This window comes from Arvicanthis niloticus, chromosome 2, assembly GCF_011762505.2.
Source record: "Arvicanthis niloticus isolate mArvNil1 chromosome 2, mArvNil1.pat.X, whole genome shotgun sequence".
In the NCBI taxonomy this organism is placed as follows: Eukaryota; Metazoa; Chordata; class Mammalia; order Rodentia; family Muridae; genus Arvicanthis; species Arvicanthis niloticus.
Window position 1 is genome coordinate 136,088,205 of NC_047659.1, and position 13,346 is coordinate 136,101,550.

The following is a 13,346-nucleotide window of genomic DNA, read 5'->3' on the forward strand; positions in this document are numbered from 1 at the left end:
GTCATCCGGCCAAGGGTGGGCTCCTAACCTGGGGGTGTGGATCTGTTGGGGTAATAACCTGGAAATGCTGGTCTTGTTGGAGGTGTAACCTGGAGATGCAGGTCTTGTTGGGGGTGAGCCTAGAGACTGGAGCTAGGCTCGGGGTTTTGTTGGGGGGTAACTTGGAAACTAATGCTAGGTACCAGCCTGTTAGTTTACCTGAAGTCAAAGTCTTTAAAATGGAGTCTGAATTTAAAAGATTTGGTCTCAGCACCAGGCATTCCCAGAGCTGCTGTGTGCCTGGATCAAGCACAATTCCTTGGTTTAGGGTAGTTCTCAAAGAGAACAGTATTACATCTTCAGGTTGTCCTGAGTTTGTAGTATTTTTTTGTTCTTTTTCCATTTCTTCCATGGAGTTTGTTCACTTTCTCTAAAAAGGCTAACCAGACATGGTAGTGCACACCTTTAATCTCCCCACTATGAAGCAGAGGCAAGTAGATCTCTGAGTTTGAGGCCAGCCTGGTCTGCGGGATAACTGGAGCTACACAGAGAAAACACTGTCTTGAAAATGAACAAACTCCCAGCACTTGGGAGGCAGAGACAGGCGGATTTCTGAGTTCGAGGCTAGCCTGGTCTACAGAATGAGTTCCAGGACAGCCAGAGATACACAGAGAAACCCTGTCTCGAAAACAACAACAACAACAAAAAAGAACAAACAAAACAACAAAGTTAATGGAGGAGGGAGGGCCTTGCTACAAAAGTGAGTTAAAGGCCAGCCTTGGCTACATAAAATCTTGTCTCAAAAAAGGAAAAGGAAGTAACAACTGTAGCATGTAGGACAGGCAACATTGTTGAACAATCCTTAACAACTACAGTCTTGGCAGACTGTTTTCTAGAACTGCAGAGGCCAGTGCAACTGTCATTGGAAACTTGAGCAAACACCAGATCCACAGCAGGCTCATGTTCTGGAGAGAAGCAACCAGCAAGCTGTCAACAGGAAATGGGATGATCACCTTAGGGTTCTGCAAGGACTGGCTGGCTAGTCAACTTGGGAGAAGACCAGAGACCTACTTAGTGAGGTGGCTCCTTAGACCAGGGGACCGGGGTGATTTCAAGTGGGGACATCTATGGGGAAGAAATGGGGAGATGTGTTAGTAGGGTGTTGGGACCGTAGATATGGGGGAGAAGCTAAAGGTTTCACTAACTGTGGCCCACTGTGGAAGTACACACCCTTAATCTCAACACTCACAAAGCAGAGGCAGAAAAGATCTCTGTAAATTCAAGCCAGTCTGGTCTTCAAATGCAGCTCCCAAGTGTTGGGATTAAAGGCATGTGGCCTCACACCTGGGCTTGGTGAGTAATTGTAACCGTTTAGAAGTTATGATGTGGCGATGGTAAGAGAACTGAGTGATGAAAAGCACTTACTCCTAAAGAAGATCCAGCTGGGTTCCCAGCACCCACATGGTGGCTCCCAACTCTCCACAGCTGGTTCCATTATTTGGCTCATGTTTACAGAAGGTTCCATCCATCCCTCTGGGCAATTTTGTGTAACAAGCCCAGAGCAGCCATCACATCACACCTGGCCAGAAAGTACAGAGTATGGGGCTGATGAGATGGTTCAGTGGTTAGGAGCACTGGTTGCTCTTCTATAGACCCTGGCTCGATTCCCAGAACCCACTATCTATAACTCTAGGTTCAGGGGCATCTGATACCATCTTTTGGATTCTATAGGCACTGAATGCACATGCTACACAGACATACATGCAGGCAAAACACTCATACACATAACATAAGTAAAAGAAAATTTAAAGAAAAGAACAATACAGAGCACAGCATAACACATAGTGGTCAGGGATAACACAGTCCCAAGGTGACCTACATCCTCTAAAGAGACCCTGCCCTAGACCTCCCTGATAACACCATTATATTCTAGATCTACCCAAGATCAGTTCTAGAGAGCTACCATCCCAGAAACATCCAGACTGGTGCCTTTTTTATTTTTATTTTTTGGTTTTTAGAGACAGGGTTTCTCTGTGTAGCCCTGGCTGTCTTGGAACTCACTCTGTAGACCAGGCTGGCCTCGAACTCAGAAATCTGCCTGCCTCTGCCTCCCAAGTGCTGGGACCACCACTGCCCGGCCCAGACTGGTGCTTTACTGATAGTCTCCTGTGTGTTTCCTCTTTTATTTGTCTTTTGACAAGATCTTACATAACTCAGACTGATAGAGAGCTCACTAAATAGCCAAGAATGACCTGGAACTCTTGGTCTCCTTGAGTGGAATCTAAGGTATATCCCACCATACCTGGCTTCTCCCTAGCATTTCTTCCTCCAGTCACACTAATGATCAAATGATGTCCCAGGACCCTCACAGTTCTGAGTGCACAGTAGGTGCTTGAAAAATTACCATTGGCAAAAAAAAAAATCTCCAGTCTTGCTGATCTACAGAAAACACTCCAAGATTGTGTGAGTTCTCTCTCTCTCTCTCTCTCTCTCTCTCTCTCTCTCTCTCTCTCTCTGTGTGTGTGTGTGTTTGTGTGTGTGTCTCTCTCTCCATACACACACACACACACACACACACACACACACACACACACACATCACCTTAAGAGACCAGACCAACTCCATCTTGGGTTCAGGCTCCATCTTAGAACCTGACCTAAGGTTGAACTCTAGCTAACCAACAAGCCTGCCCCTGACACTAGTTTCCAAGTCATTCCCTAACAACTACCAATCAGGAGGAAAGCAGAAGTTAAGTTTATGGTTTGGTTCCCAGCACCAGCCAATCATTTTAAAGGGCATAATAGTGTCCCCCTCCCCCCATCAGATATGTACAAAATTGAAAAACCCCTTGCTTGCTTGCCTCTATAAATGCTGTTTGAAACTGGACTTAGGGCTTCACCCTCTTATCCTGCTGTATCAGGGTCAGCGGTGAGCCCAAGATTGAGCTCTTCAGTAGTCTTCTGGAGTTCTCTAATGCTTTCTGAGTGGGCACAACAAGAATACGGTGTTGGGTCCCCTGAGATGGTTGTGAGCCCCCCTATAGGTGCTGGCAATCAGTCCCAAGCCCTTTAGAAGAACAAGTACTCTTAACCACTGAGCCATCTTTCCAGACCCCAAGAATTAACTTTTTTAGTAGATTATATATTTTTATGTATGTGTTTGAGCATTGTTTTGCCTGCACATGTTTTAACTGATACCAGCAGAGGCTAGAAGAAGATGTTGGATCCGCTGTAAAGTTATGGGTGTGAGCAGCCACACAGGTGCTAGGAATCAAAACTAGATCCTCTGTGTTGAGGTCTGCCCCCTCCCCCAGCATAGCTGTAGCCATTAGTTCCATGCCTGCTGGCTATTTCATATTGTTGCTGTAATATGCCTGCCAGTTATTGACAAAGAAATATAACTTGATTCAGAGCAGATACTGACCACATACCCTGTTATGTTCTGTGTGGGGTTTGTTAATCTTAGGAAATTCCACAAAGCTTTACGTAGGACTCATCAAATTAAAGATCACTATAAACTGTTATATCCAAAATGGCTGACCACTGGGCAGGACTTCCTTTTTTCCTTTATAAGCCTGCCCTGAGAAATGTTTGATGTTGTAGCCTGAGCTATAATTCTGAGCTACTCCTTGAACAGATTAGTATTAGGGTGTGCATTCAATAAACCATCCCAGTCTGACAGAGATTGGTGTTTGTGTGGTTTGTGGAGCAACTCATGAACCCCAACACTCGGGACAAGCTCCCAATGCTCTTAACCTCATGCCATCAATCCAGCCTCAGGATGATGGTGATGATTGTGGTGGTGGTGGTGGTGGTGGTTAAATTATTGTGACAGGATACATGTCCCCTTAACAGATGAGCCATTCTTCAGTCCTGTGGATCAAAAATTTAAACAAACAAACAAAAAGGATGGTATGAAATCTTCAGAGGAGCTGTGTGGGGCACATTCCTGTAATCCCAGCACGTGGGAAGTACAGGTAGATGGATCAGGAACTCAGGGCATCCTCAGCCACCTGGTGAGTTCAAGGCCATTGAAAAGAAAAAAAAATTGTCCTAAGGATTAATGTTGCAAGGTCTGAATGACTGTCACAAAATGAACAAACAAAAGTAGTCGAAGAACCTTGTAGGGAAAAAAATGTCTAACTCTGAACTGAAGACCTCTTAAAGTATAAAACAAAATGTAGTACCTCTGAAGAAAAAGGTCAGAACATTTGATGTCTATAAATAAATAAATAAATAAATAATAAATATATGTGGGGCTGGAGAGATGGCTCAGTGGTTAAGAGCACTGACTGCTCTTCCAGAGGTCCTAAGTTCAATTCCCAGCAACAACATGGTGGCTCACAACCATCTGAAATGGGATCTGATGCCCTCTTCTGGTGTCTCTGAAGACAGCTACAATGTGCTCACATACAAAAAGTAAATAAAAAATAAATCTTTCAAACTACATAAATAAATAATACATGTAATTGTATTAGACAGGACTCTCCCGGGTCACAGAACTTACAGAAAAAAATCTCAGAGGCAGGTGGATTTCTGAGTTGGAGGCCAGCCTGGTCTACAGAGTGAGTTCCAGGACAGCCAGGGCTACACAGAGAAACCCTGTCTCGAAAAACCAAAAAAATAAAAAAATAAAATAAAATAAAATAAATAAAGGTGTGTCTCCTACCTCAAAGATCCAGATTAGAAGTGGATCTTCTTCAAATTAAGCGACTGTTCCTCACGTGTATGTCCTCCACTTTTAATTAATTCCACGTGACAACCAAGAAGTGCTATCACAGTAATCATAGAAACAGGAAAGATTGATGGAAAACTTTATAACTTATAAAGATATAGGAATAATAAAAAGATTTCCAGGGGAAAAAATGGTCAAAAATACCAACAGTCAGTTAACAGAAAAGCAAGTCTCTATTAATCCCATGAGAAAGCCAGGCATGGCAGCTCATGCCTGCGAGTTACTGGAAGCTGGAGACAGGAGGATATCCATGAATTCAAGGCCAGCCTGAACTCCAGGCTACTGAGATAGACTGTCTCAAGAAAAAAATTTTCAAAAGGAAGAGAGAATATGAACATGAGGGGCTGAGAGTGTGGATGGAGGGTGGAGTGTAGCTTGTGTACAAGGCTCTGATTTTGACCCCCAACACCAGAGAAAGAAAACAGAGAGAGATCAGTAGAGTGGCTCACACCTGAGATTTCAGGCTGAAAAGCTGAGGCAGGAGGATTGACTCACATTCAAGGCCAGTCGAAGCTACATATACACTTTCCTTTCTCTTTTGTTATTTTAAATTTCTTTCTTTCTTTTTTCTTTTTTCTTTTTTTTTTAATTGTAGTGAGGTATCCGTGCTCATGTGAGTGACTGCAAAGGAGGTGGCCCATTTTATGGCATGCAGGTGGCGGCCAGAGGACAACTTTGTGGAGTCAGTTCTTTCCTTCGACCTTTAACTTGAGTTCCAGGGACTGGATTCAGGTCATCAGATTTGCCACCCAAGGGCTTCTACCCACTGAGTCAGCTCATCTCACTACCTGATTGGGTTTGCTTGTTTGTTTTCATTTTTGTTTTTTATTTAAAATTTACATTTTTAATGTGTGAAGGTGCTTTGCCTGCATGTGTATATGTGAACAATGTATCAGAGCAGGTGGCCAGATCCCCTGGGAGCTGGAGTTACAGACGGTAAGCCACAGTGTGAGTGCTGGGTCTTCTGGAAAAGCAGCCAGCGCTCTTAACTGCTGACCCATCTCTCAGCTGTTCCCCAGCTGTTGTTCACTTTAGAGACAAAGTCTCATGCAGCCCAGGGTGGCCTTGAATTTGCCAGTAGGCAGAGATGACCTGGAACTTTCCATCCTTGGAAGATGGAACGTATGCATCTTCCAAGTGCTGAGATTACAGGTGTATACCACCCTGTCCTGGTCATGCAGTAAGGAGTAAGTGTCACACCCGAATCTTCATGTATGCTAGGCAAGCTCTCTACCAGCCGAGCTGTATCCCCAGCCTCCTCCAAAATAATACCGAAAAAGTCTCAAGCCTGGGCTGGAGAGATGACTCAGCTGCTAAAAGCACTGGCTGCTCTTCAAAGGACTCAGGATTACCAACATTCACATGGTGGCTCATAGTCATCTGAAACTTGAGTTTCGGGGGATCCAATGCCCTCTTCTGGCTTTTGTGGCCACTACAATCAGATGTACATGCAGGCAAAGCACCTATATACATCAAATAAAAATAAATAAATAAATAAATAAATAAGCCAACCTTATTTACCTATGGTGCAAGTCTTTAATCCCAGTACTTGGTAGACAATGACAGGCAGATCCTCAAGTTTGTGGCCAGCCTGGTCTACAGAGTGAGTTCCAAGACAGCCAGGGCCATACAGAGAAAACTTAGTGAGGGCTTCTATTGCTACAATGATACCCCATGACCAAAAGAATGCTTGGGGAGGAAAAGGGTTTATTCAGTTTACACTTCCATATTGCTGTTGATAATTAAAGGAAGTCAGAACAGGAACGCTAAAAGGGCAGGAACCTGGAAGCAGGAGCTGATGCAGAGGCTATGGAGGGGTGCTGCTTACTGGCTTGCTCCCCATGGCTTGCCCATCCTGTTTGCTTATAGAATGTAGGAACACCAGCCCAAGGATGGTACCACCCACTATAGTCTGGGTTCTCCCTCATCAGTCACTAAGTAAGAAAATGCCTTACAGTTTATTGAGGTTGCCTCCTTTCCAAAAACTCCAGATTGTGTCAAGTTGACATAAGACTAGACAGTACAGAAACCTTGTCTCAAAATAGATATATTTTTGAAGTCTGACAGGACTTTGTGTAGAGGTGTTATAGACTCCGAGACAGAGAGGTTACATGTAGGTGTGTTGAGTCAGTTCTCAGTCATCAAGACAGACTCTGTCAACATAGTTGACCTGGGTAGTTCTCGAATTTAATGCCAAGTAACCCAATGAGAAAAACAACTCCCTCTGAGTGTGCAACTTTAATTTTTTTAAATCCTATTTTTTTGTTTTTTTGTTTTTTTGAGACAGGGTTTCTCTGTGTAGCCCTGGCTGTCCTGGAACTCACTCTGTAGACCAGGCTGGCCTCGAACTCAGAAATCCGCCTGCCTCTGCCTCCCAAGTGCTGGGATTAAAGGCATGCGCCACCACTGCCCGGCTTTGAATCCTATTTTTAATGATGGTTCTTAAACACTTTAACCTCCCTTGTAGCCCACTACCCACCAGAGGTAGTGGAAAGGAAAGGTTATGGGGGAAGTGGACCTGTTTGGAAAGGTTCTTTGGAGCAACTCCCATCTGTGTTGTCTGGAAATCAGCAGTTCAGTTCACAGGTTAGCTGTGGCAGCTCGATCCACTCACAAACACTTCACAGATAAGGCAGCAGTCTAGTTTGGTAGAGTCGGGTAAGAGACAGCCTCAGCCTTTGCTCAAGTCAATAAGAAGGACCAACAGGAACAGCAGGTTAAGTTCTCTGCTGTGATGCAGTGAAGTGGAAGATCAGCAAAGACTAGAAACCGACAAGTGTTACACAGCTAGGTGAACCAGCAAGCCAAGCTCTGTCTCTGTCACGTTGTCGAGTCCTATTTATACCTTCCAAACATCATCTGTCCTCCACATGCCTTGTCTCAGCACCAGTCTTGCCTAAGCATACGTCTTCTCTCAACACTGGTCTTGTTTCAGAGCGGGTCTTGACTCAGCCTGTGTATCCAATCAACAAATGGAGCTCACTCAAGCACACAATGGAAGGTGGACCAACACGTGTGTTGTTATCGAAGAATCTTTTATCACATGTCCTTTCATGTGTTGTTTTAGCAGAACAATCTCTCTCCTGTATCTTTCTTAGTGAAACGTTGCTTCAGGAATCTGCCTTAGTCTTTCACCTGTGTGCACTTCGGAACAACCCTCCTTTACATGTTTGCCCCAGCAAAACACCATCCAGCACAACTGACTCTCCAAAGAACCCTTAAGTTTCCACTTCATACAAGACCGGGAATGACTCAAAGACAGCTGCATCACCATAACCCACCCAACATGGATGACAACTCACAAAGCTGGGAACCTGGAGCACACTGCACAGCCTGAAGGCAGGTCAACAGGTCGGAGAGTGTCCTTTCCAGGTAACTCAGTTGGTCTAAAGCTCTTACTGGAAACTCGGCCGGTTTCTGCTTATTTGTCTAGGCAGCTGGTCTGATCTCAGTCTTTGCAGCTTGGGCTTGTCTGAGAATCTTCTTTGATACTTTAACTGCTTACTCTGGCAGGGCGGGACCTAGTGGATCTGCTCAGATTTGTGGACTTCCAGAATCTATTTTGAGTTGTTTACCTTCCTGTTTAAGAAGCTTTTCTGCCTCACAGAATGTTTCAATCTCAAAAGAAACTGTTAGGGCCAGAGTGGGTGGGGCGGAAAGGAGAGGGAGAAGGGAAGGGGGAAAAAAGAAAAAAAGGAAAAAAAAAAAAAAGAAACTGTTATATCTTACTGATCAAGAAAATGTAATATAATACCTGGCAGTGACTGAAAATGCCCTGGGCTTGTGTCCCCAACTTCCTTTAAGGGCGGGAGGAAAGACTGACATCGCAAAGACAAAGTGAACTGCCAAGAATAAATAATAAACTTTGTATCTAAGAATAAACTTCTCTTCTACCCACAGTGCATGGACCCATCTGTTCATCAAATTGGCTACATGTAGTTGGCCAATGTGTTTGTCATAAGTCTCACTACAAAAATCCCAGAACGAAATGAACAAAGTTTCTCAAAAGATTAAAAACAGGTAACGTGAATATCTTTTCTTCTTGTTGTTAGAGACACTGTGTGCTTATTCTGTTGTTGGTTGATTTTGTTTGCTTTTCATTTTTGTATTGTTTTGTTGTTTTGAGACTGTAGTACAGGCTGAACACAAAAACTGTTTCCAGTACCAGCAGACAGAATAACTGTGTCACATCTAGGCAATCCCAAGTGCAGGAATCTGGAGATACTGACTCTGTTCCAAGCAGCAGATTTTCTGTTGGGGACCTTTGATTGTCAGAGCAGGGGAAGGAGATGCCACTGACATCTGGTGGGTAGAGAATGCTGCAAGCAAGCATCTTAAAACAGATAGCTTCCCATCAGCCCCAAATGTCAAAGGTACTAACATGAAGAAAAATATTTGTTGTAATTATTTTTAGACCCCCCTCCCACACAACACAGGGTTTCTCTTTGTAGCCCTGGCTGTCCTGGAACTCAGAGATTAGCCCTCCTTCTAAGTGCTGGGATTAAAGGTATAAACCACCATGCCAAGCTAGATTTTTAAAAAATGTATATGAATGTTTTGTATGCAGGAATATACATGTACCATGCACATGTTTGTGTTCTTAGAGTTCGAAAGAGGGTGTTGGCTCCCTTGGAGCTGGCATTACAGATGATGGAAATCCAGGTATTAGTGCTAGGAACCAAACCCAGTCCTTTTCAAGAGCAGACAGCGTTTTCAGGTACTGGGCCTTGTTGCCAAACCCCATCCATCTATCTGTCTGTCTGTCTGTTTGTCTGTCTATCATTTTTTGAAGCAGAGTTTCTGTCTTAGTTAGAGTTTCCATTGCTGAGAAGAGACACTATGACCAAGGCATCTCTTATAAAGGACAACATTTACCTGGGGCTGTCTTGTAGATTCTGAGGTTCAGTCCATTATCATGGCAAGAAGCATGGCAGTGTCCAGGTGGGCATGGCACTGGAGGAGCTGAGAGTTCTGAAGGAACTACATCTTGTTCTGAAGGAAAAAGGAGAAGACTGGCTTCTAGGCAGTTAGGAGGAAGGTTTCTCAAAGCCCAACCCCACAATGGCACTTCTTCCAACAAGGCCACACCTTCTAATAGTGCCACTCCCTGGGCCAAGGATATTCAAACCACCACTAGTTCCATGGACTCAGATCTGCCTCTGTCTCCGGAATGCTGGGGTTAAAAGCATGTACCACTACTGCCAGGCAGGCATATTATTTATTTTTGTTCTGAGATATGTGTGTTTCTATGTGTATCTCTCTCTGTGTGTGTGTGTGCACCCACACGTGGGTGTGTGAATGTTAGAGGGACTTACTTCATTGTTATCCACTTTGGTTTTAAAGCAGAATCTCTCACAAAACTGAATGCTCGCTGATTGGCTAGATTGGATGGCCCATGAGCTCTACTCATCTGCCTTCTCTACCTTGCTTTCCTCCTCACAGGATGGAGTTACAGCCACACAGGGCTAGTCTAGCTCATGCCTGGTTTTTCATAATGTATGTATGTATGTAAGTGCTCAGAGACAATACCCCAAGGAGGTGTCATTGCAATAGAGTCTTTGCAATGAAAAAAAAGCCAGTCATGTATTAAGCAGAGGAAACTGCATTTTAAACAGAGGGGACAGAGTATGTAAAGGCTTCCAGTAAGGCTTCTGGTAGAATGAGATTCATCTGTGTGAGTGTAGGGGGCAAGCACCAGAGACAGGATGGAGGAGTGAGTGGGTAAATCCTGCTGCCTAAACAGGGATGTTGTTGTAAGAGTAGAATATTGTTGTTGTTTTTTGTTTTTTTGTTTTTGTTTTTGTTTTTTTGTTTTTTTTTTTTTTTTTGGTTTTTCAAGACAGGGTTTCTCTGTGTAGCCCTGGCTGTCCTGGAACTCACTCTGAAGACCAGGCTGGCCTCGAACCCAGAAATCCGCCTGCCTCTGCCTCCCAAGTGCTGGGATTAAAGGCGTGAGCCACCACCGTCCGGCCCAGGGCCACACTTCCTAATCCTCTCAAATAGTACCATTGTCTGGTGACCAAACATTCAAATCTGTGAGCCTATGAGGGCCATTCCTATTCAAACCACCACAGGGCACATTGTGTGAAGAACATTGGGAGCTATCCTGAATGGCTTTCTACCTTCCATTTTTGAGGCAGAGTCTCACACTGAACCTAGACCTGCTGATGCTGGCTAACACAGCCAGCCAGCTTAGACCTAGGGCCCCATGTTTCTTTCTCCCAAGTGTTGAGATTCCAGGTAGCCTCAGTGTCTGATCAACTTCTTCATGAATTCTGTTCCTCACTCTTGAGGGGTGAACAGAAAGGCAAGTACTTTAGCTACTGAACCATTCCCCACCCAGGTTCTTTTTCTGTTTAGGTATGGTCTCATATAGGCCAGGCTAGCTTTGAATTCCAGAGGAGATAGCCTTGAACTCTGTATGCTCTTGCCTTACCTTGCAAATGTTGGGATTACAGATGTACATTTATATATCTAAAGGTGCTGGGAATTGAACCTAGAGCTTCATGCTACACAAGTAGTTTATAAGCCGAGGGCAGTGAGGCCTCTGGAGTGTGCATGTGTGTGTGCCCATATGTGTATATTTGGAGGACAGAGATCCATGTCAGGTGTTTTTTTCTCCATCTTAAATTTTGAGACTGTTTCTCCTTGAGCCAGGAGCTTGCTGTTTGGCTAGATTGGCTGGCCAGCAAGCCTTGTAGATCCTCTGGTCTCTGAATTTGGATTAGAGTACTAACTCCTTGATTTAGATTTTTAAAAAGATATTTCTGGCTGGGTGGTGGTGGTGTTGCATGCCTTTAAACCCAGGACTCAGGAGGCAAAGGCAGGTTCCAGTACAGCCAGGGCTACTCAGAGAAACTGTGTCTCAAAATGCCTAAAAAAAAAAAAAAAGTTATTTCTGAGGCTGGAGAGATGGCTCAGAAATTAAGAGCACTGAGTGCTCCTCCAGAGGTCCTGAGTTCAATTCCCAGAAACCAACCACATGGTGGCTTACAACCATCTGCACTGGACATCTGATGCCTTCTTCTGGTTTGTCTGAAGAGAACAACAGTGCACTCACATAAAATCAGTAACTCTTTTTCTTTGTTCTTTCTTTCTTTCTTTCTTTCTTTCTTTCTTTCTTTCTTTTTTGAGACAGTGTTTCTCTGTGTAGCCCTGGCTGTCCTGGAACTCACTCTGTAGACCAGGCTGGCCTGGAACTCAGAAATCCACCTGCCTCTGCCTCCCAAGTGTTGGGATTAAAGGCGTATGCCACCACTGCCTGGCAAAATCAATAACTCTTAAAAAAAAATGAACAAAGGTAGCAAGGCTTTAATCCTAGCATCTAGAAGGCAGAGGTGAATTTCTGTGAGTTCTTGGACTGCCTGGCCCAGGATAGCCAAGGTTACCTAGAGAGACCATGTTTCAAATAAACAAACAAATAACAACAAAAATGGGGCCTGGCTGTGCTTGGTGGTATGCATGCTTTTAATCCATTTAGGGGCAGAGGCAGGAGGAGTTCCATAGTAGCCTAGCTACTATGTATGTATGTATGTATGTATGTATGTATGTATGTATGTAGCAAGCTACAGGCTTCACAGTGTTCCTGCTCAAAATAACAAAAACAAAACCATAAAGGGAGTTTATTTATTTTTTTAAGGTTGTGATTAGTCACTTGGGAGGCTGAGGCAAGTGAATCTCTGAGTTCAAAGCCAGCCTTGTCTACATAGAAAGTTCCAGGATAGCCAGGGCTACACAGAGAAACCATGTCAATACTACCCCTCTCCAAAAAAGCAGGTGATTGAAAAATCTCTCTCTCTCTCTCTCTCTCTCTCTCTCTCTCTCTCTCTCTCTCTCTCTCACACACACACACACACACACACACACAGACACACACACAACCCAAAGTGTTTATTGTAGTGAGAAAAAAAAAAAAAACCCAACTAAGAACTTAAGAAAATAAAACTTAGGGCTGGAGAGATGGCTCAGTGGTTAAGAACACTGACTGCTCTTCCAGAGGTCCTGAGCTCAATTCCAGAAACCACATGGTGGCTCACAACTATCTGTAATGAGATCCAAGTGTACTCATACATAAAATAAATAAATCTTTTTTAAAGGAAAAAAAGAAAATAAAACTTAAGATTAGACCACCCTTAAATATTATCTATTAATTATTTAAAATTTTATGTGCAGGATATCTTGCCTGCATACTTGTCTGTGCACCAGGTGCTTTCAGTGTCCCCAGAGGTCAGATTTGAAGTTACAGACAGCTGTGAGCCACCTTGTGAGTACTCTTAACTACTGAACCAACCCTCCAGGAATCCAGCCCCCCGTTAATTATTATTATTGTGCGTGTAAAGAGGGCGTGTTCACTTGAAAAGGGTATGTAGGTCAGAGGACAACTCTGGGTTCCGTGCTCTTCTTCCACCTTGTAGGTACCTGGATCAAACTCAGGTCTTTGGGATAGTGTGACAAGCTTTGCCAGGCTGAGCCATCTCGGCAGCCCTTGCTACTATTTTATTTCCGAAATGTACACATACTTCTAATTTTTCCCTCACTTTTACAAGCTCTCAGACTTACATTTCTTCCCGAAAACTGAAAACGTAGTTTTCTAATTTAAACAACGCCCCACCCATTTGACATTATTATTCATA